Consider the following 6,712-nt stretch of genomic DNA (forward strand, 5'->3'; position numbering starts at 1 on the left):
ATTTTTTCTTTTTCTTTCTCAACTTCTTAGTAATCAACCTTTTATCACCAACTTGAATACAACCAAACATTGTAATGTGAATGCTCCCGAACTTTCTAAGGCAAGGGTAAAAATTCAAACCACAATTTATGGTTGATGGTTCCAGAAAAAAGTTCAAAATCCAATCTAAAATCAACAATGAACTAATTAGTTATGTACAAGTTCCAAAAGATGACATCAAAATGGATCTTGACACAATCCTTAAAGGGGTAAGAAAATTCTCACTCACTCATAAGGTACGCTACTTTTTACTCAAGTGGTTGTGCTCAAAATCAAACAAAATTCCTTGATCATTTTAGTGCTTTCATATAAATTAACACAAATTAAAGATTAAATATAATAAAACCTAGTTAAAACAAGGATTGGTTGTCTCCTGTGCATATAATGAACAATGGAAGGTTTCCTCACATTTGGCTATGCTCTAAAGTGATTCAAAGATGAATAGTATTGTAAAAGAATGAATGACATGATATTTGTACTGAGAATAAGTTTCATATTCATGCTATGTTGCGAAAAGCATTAAATATATACCTTAAAAATGTATATTCCTTTCAAACTTTTATCATTACCATTAAATTTTCTTGTTAATCCAATCAAACTTGCAACAATCACTCTTTGTTTCCTCACGCCAATCAAAGACAAGTCAATTGGACAAACACAATCTCTAACAACTTAATAACTTACTAACTTACTATTAAAATAAACTACTAAACATAAAACAAAATAAGTTCAAAATAGGTCAAAAGACCTGGGTGAAAGCGCATAAGTGGATGAGATATTTTTCCATGTGCAACAGAGCGCGCTAAGCTCCCTACGTTCGCGCTAAGCGGCATTAGCAAAACAAGGTTTTTCAAAAATTGCTAACTTTTTTCAAGCTTTCCATCCACTCTCACTCTTTAATAACTATACTACTAAATGAAAAACTATTTAATAATTAAAAGGTTGGGTTGCCTCCCAACAAGCGTTTGTTTGACGTTGTTAGCTCGACGTCTTTATTTATTAGACGCTCCTCCAAGTTGCCTCTTTTGCGTGGCTAGTTGTTCAACAACGGCTCCTCTTAACCAACACTTGAGAAAACATGATTGAAAGCCATAATATATACAATATAAACAAGTATGGAAAAAAAGTGGAAAGAAAGTATCTATACACTATACGCAAATATACATAGCTTAAAAAATATAGAAACTATTGTGATGCTTTCAATATCTAAACACCAATCTCCGGCAACTATTGCGCCATTTTGTTGATTGCGATTAAGCATCAAGCAAAAGTAAGTATTTTGTTTTTATCATCTCCATAAGGATTAGTGCGACATAAAATTTTGTTCAACGGTCTCTACGTTTCTAAGCTTATGTTTGCAAAAATTTGAATTTAAAAGCTAAACTATATAAAAGGAATGAATAAATAAATAAATTTTAGGAGAGATCTGAGAACTTTACAGGATTGTATTTCATCCACCATACGAACACGTAATTTACCAACAAATTATACATAATCTAAACATTCATTAATATCGTCACGTATCGCTCACATCAGCGTCCATGATTGCAACACCGACGAGACTTCTACCATATTGTTTAATCGACGATCTATCAGTATATCAAACAGTACGGAGCATTAAGATTCGATACTCACACGAATGTTAAACCTAACTCTATGTCTAGAGTTTAGAATCTAACAGATGATTATCCTAGATCTAGATTCGAAAAGTATTTCTCAATAACGGTTAAAATCAATAGATAAACAAGTAAACAAAGATAACATCGATATAGATTCGTGAATAGATCACACATACTGTCATGATTAATAAAAATACATACTATAAAAGTGAACTTACATACAAACCCAACAAGAAATGGATTATAAGGAGAGGAAGGAATATGAACAAACATCCACCACGATTTCCCAACGGTAGAGGCCAACCCAACTCCGGATCTTCAAGAAGCATCCTAACTTGTTGTTTTCTAAGTATCTATCTCTCGTAACTACAAAAAATGGTTCTGATGGAATTGGGGTTAAAATTTCCCAAAACAATCCCTAAAAAATATGTATAATAATGAATATATAGCAACTCAAAAAGCGGAATCACGCTAATCCCCATCAGAGCCCGTTTAGCGCAATAAAAAAATTAACATAAACCGCCTTAATTCACGCTAAGCACACTCCTAGGACACTCCTACCACGAATTTCTCAAATCCCCCCTGACTTTTTCTTATAAGCGTGCTAGGACCGCGCTAAGCACAAGCAGGAACCATCACCATCCCTATCAATTATTCACACACAAAATTACTATAATTTAACACTTATCAGGGGACCATCACCATCCCTATCAGGCAATGGTTACAACTATTACATAGAGTTTGTGGATACATAATCAAGATAGACTTGGACTTAATTCCTCAAACATAAGAGTTATGATATCTCAGCTTTCACATTCTTTCAAAAGTAAGTTGGAGTTAGATCTTGCAATTTTATGATTACATTCATATCAATAATCCATTATGCTGAATTTGACCATCAATACATATTATCAAGAGTTTCTCATCAAATTTATCCATGTATAAAATAAACATGAAATATCAATCATATTGTTTATTGAAAATCTAATATTCTAATAACCAATATGAAGACATTATGCTTCAACAATATATGTGAATACCACGTCTAAATCTATGTCTAGATTCTATCTCATGATAGATGATTATCTATGTATAAATTTAATAACACCTCTCACGTCAACTAGATACACTTATCATTTTATAAACGATCGTGTCCTTCAAGACATAATGACGAGTTAACCTTGGTCTAAATCTATGAAACCCTCTTAGCACATCATATATCCACAAGCATAATAGAGATATATAAGGCATTAAGAAAGAGATAAAATCTAAAATATATTTAATTGATTAACCTAGACACAACGCCATGATCACACTAAGTACATAAAGTACATAATATTGTACAAACTAGCCCTAGCAAGAGACAATTTAACTACAAATGACAACGATAGATAGATAGAAGGTCTAGAACCAAAATCTCTCTCGGACAATCACTCAGTGCTTAGTCGATCAGCCTCGAGAGACCTTCAATATTATAAAAACACACATTCTCTCTCACTATAAGTTTCATTCAATTATTAAGCTACTAAAACTATGCAAATGATATTTGAACACAAATGACAATCACTCTTGTTTATAGATTTCTAAATGTCATCTTCATTCAGTGGGCGAGCTATAATTCTCCTAACAAATTTTCCTTTAGGATTACTTAGCTTCAAATTTTTTCCAACGTGAATTTGTGAGCCGCAATAAATTCGCCCATTGAATTATTTCTATTTTTTCAACTCTTCATTTTGTTTTGTTGCTCAATCACACATTTTCCCAATGAATTGCTCTTTGTTTCCAACGGTTTCTTAATGCTTTAGATTAGTTGATCGAGATAAAGTTCACCTTGTGAATTTCGCCTTGCTTAGTTTCCAAGTTTTTGAGTTAGGTTTTTTGCCTGGCTCGACAATTGTTCCTTTTTTGCTCTACTTTTCCATATTCTAATCTAATAGGTTAAAAAATATATAAAACACAATCAATATATAATTATCAAGACAATTCGTACACATAAATGAAAGATTTTCTGCATTATTTCGTATCTAAGTAAGCTAGTAAATATGTGAATATAATAGTGATAAACATATAAATTACTCACTTACAAGTTATATTTTTTGGTATTAAATATAATTAAAAAAAGTTAACTATTTGTAACATTTAATATTATTATTCTCCAATTTGTAATTACTCTTGAATTGATTTAAATTTATTTATTTTCAATAATTTTTATTATGTTATGAAACAAATTTCTATAAAGAATTATTGGAAAATATTGAATAATTTTTATTACTTTTAAAACACGAAATAAGATTAACTATTTAGTGATTGTGAAGGTAATTATATTTATCTTTATATTAAAGACTAACTACAGGAGAGTACTAATATTTAATTTCTAAAAGCATGTCCCCAATAACCTTTCTTGACTCAGTTTGGACATATATGAGGCTTGATACCAAATTTTTTATAAACTTTAATTTGATTCTTTTGACCATGCTCCTTTTGGAAAGTTAGGATGACATAAAGTATGGTCTCCTTATAACTTTAGACTAGTCTTCTTATCAACTAGAATTTATAATGGTGCGATATGCACAAATGTATAAGTGTATTATATATGTGAAGATAATGATCCCTATGTTTGGGAGTTTAAAAAATTAAGAGAGAGAAAATTTGAAGATAAAAGAAGAGTAAAGGGAAGAGGAGTGTGAGCAGTCCCCATCTAGCATTAGATTTTAATTTTCTTCATTGTACTAAAGTAATTTAGTACATGGAAATTCACTATATTGATTACAGTCCCCATCTAGCATTAGATTTTAATTTTCTTCATTGTACTAAAGTAATTTAATACATGGAAATTCACTATATTGATTTAATTGCACTTTTGGCTTTTTGTATTTTTATTGTATTGTATATATTTGTGTAATTTTGGAAGCCAATAGTATAAGTATATACAAAATGTATCAAACTTAATAACATATATCTCTTATAAATATTCATTTTATGTCCGTATAACAAAATTCATTGTTGGATTGAAAGTTATTACCATATAGATCACACCTATAAAATTTTACATCAATAAAAAATTATTTGACATATCAAAGAGAATGATAAAAATTAACGATTTTCATGAAATATTGTAAGACGTTAGTTTTTATGTATGACATGTGAATGAATTTTCTATTGATATTAAATTTTGTAGACATGATCTATATGATAATAACTTTCAATCAAACGGCAAATTATGTTATACGAATATACGGTAAAAAGTTATCGAATGTGTTATATTACTAAGTTTGACTCATAAAATCATTCTGATATATATATATATATATATATATATATATATATATATATATATATATATATATATATATATATATATATATATATAATATATATATATATATATATATATATATATTTATAATTTTCAGAAATTTGTAGACAAAGTTTGTTAGAGGGTACTTTAGTATTTTCATCAAGTCGCACTTGTATTTAAGCAAGTGAATGGTGTGAACAAATAGAATCATTATTCCTTTTGTAGTCTGTGTGTAGCAGTGTGTGTGTGTGTGTGTGTGTGTGTGTGTGTGTGTGTGTGTTTATACATTTTAGAGTAGTGAAAGTTTGTTATTATTCTCTCTTCTCTCTCATGTTTCCATTGTTCATCTTTATCACCTTGTGCACCAACAATTGATATATAAAGCTCCAGTTCAGATCCATAGGGAAACACCACGGGAAACATGAGTAAAACGGTGAGGCGTTGTGTGATTGACTTTTGTTCGGAGAATTTGTGTCAAATTTCTGTTCAAAATCGTAACAGAATCACATATGTTGATTCTGCGAGATTGGGAAACACCGTGTTTAGGTGATATCTGAGTGTATTACACAAGGTTGAAGATGAACAGAAACGGTAATTTGAGTACCAAGCTTCCAGTGTTCGATGACAAGAACTGGAATCGTTGGATGATTCAGATGCGTGTGTTGTTTAGAGCTCAAGATGTCCTTGATCTCATTAACTACGATTACGCTGCACTTCCAGAAAATACAACGGATGCGCAGAGAAATGCTCAGCATGATATGAGGAAGAAGGATCAGTAGGCGTTATTCTACATCCATCAGTGTGTGGATGTGAACGTGTTTGAGAATATCATTGATTCGACGATGGTGAAAGTTGCGTGGGACACACTGATCCGGTGCTACGGCAGTGATGCATCAGTGAAGGAGGTGAAGCTTCAATCTCTAAGTAAGCAGTATGAGAATCTCAGCATGAAGAACAATGAGAAGGCACCAGACTACATCTCCAAAGTGATTCTGATCACAAATGAGATGAAGTCGTGTGGAAAAACTCTGAAGAAAATATCATTGAGAAGGTACTTAGATCTCTTGCTTCTCAGTTTGATTACATCGTTGTAGAAATTGAACATTCTAAGGATCTAAGCACCATGAGAATAGAAGAGTTGCAAAGAAATCTAGAGGTGCAAAAGTTGCATATGACTGAAAGAGACTCTGAGAGAGAGGTAGAGCAGGCTCTGAAAGCTTCTTTTTGTCAAGAAAGACCAGAAGCAGTCTTGGTCGGAAGCCAAGAAAAGACATGGTAGGTCTCAGAAGTCATAAAACCTCAACTTCTAGAAGTCATAAGGGAAAGGAGAAGTATGACAAGAGAAAAGTTCAATATTACTGTTGTAATAAGTTTGGTCATTTCGCTGCAGATTGTTGGTCAAATATGGAGAGGAAATCATAAGAAGCGAATATAGCCAAAAGTTCTGATGATTAACATGTGTTATTAATGGATTATGATTCTGATAGTGCGTCTCTAGAAGACTGGTGGTATATGGACACCGGTTGTTTAAACCATCTTACTAGAAACAAGAAATGGTTGGTTGGTTTTGACTATGGAAAGAGGACCAAGATTATATATGTCGATGATAAGTATCTGAATGCTGAAGGAATAGGAATGTTAGAGTGATTCTGAATAATGGAAAATTTGTGTTAATTCAGAATGTCTGGTATGTTCCTGCCATGAAGAGAAATCTGATGAGTGTAGGTCAATTAATTGAAAATGGATTCTCAGTTAC

The sequence above is a fragment of the Lathyrus oleraceus genome, chromosome 1 (assembly GCF_024323335.1).
Source record: "Lathyrus oleraceus cultivar Zhongwan6 chromosome 1, CAAS_Psat_ZW6_1.0, whole genome shotgun sequence".
NCBI classification, from domain to species: Eukaryota; Viridiplantae; Streptophyta; class Magnoliopsida; order Fabales; family Fabaceae; genus Lathyrus; species Lathyrus oleraceus.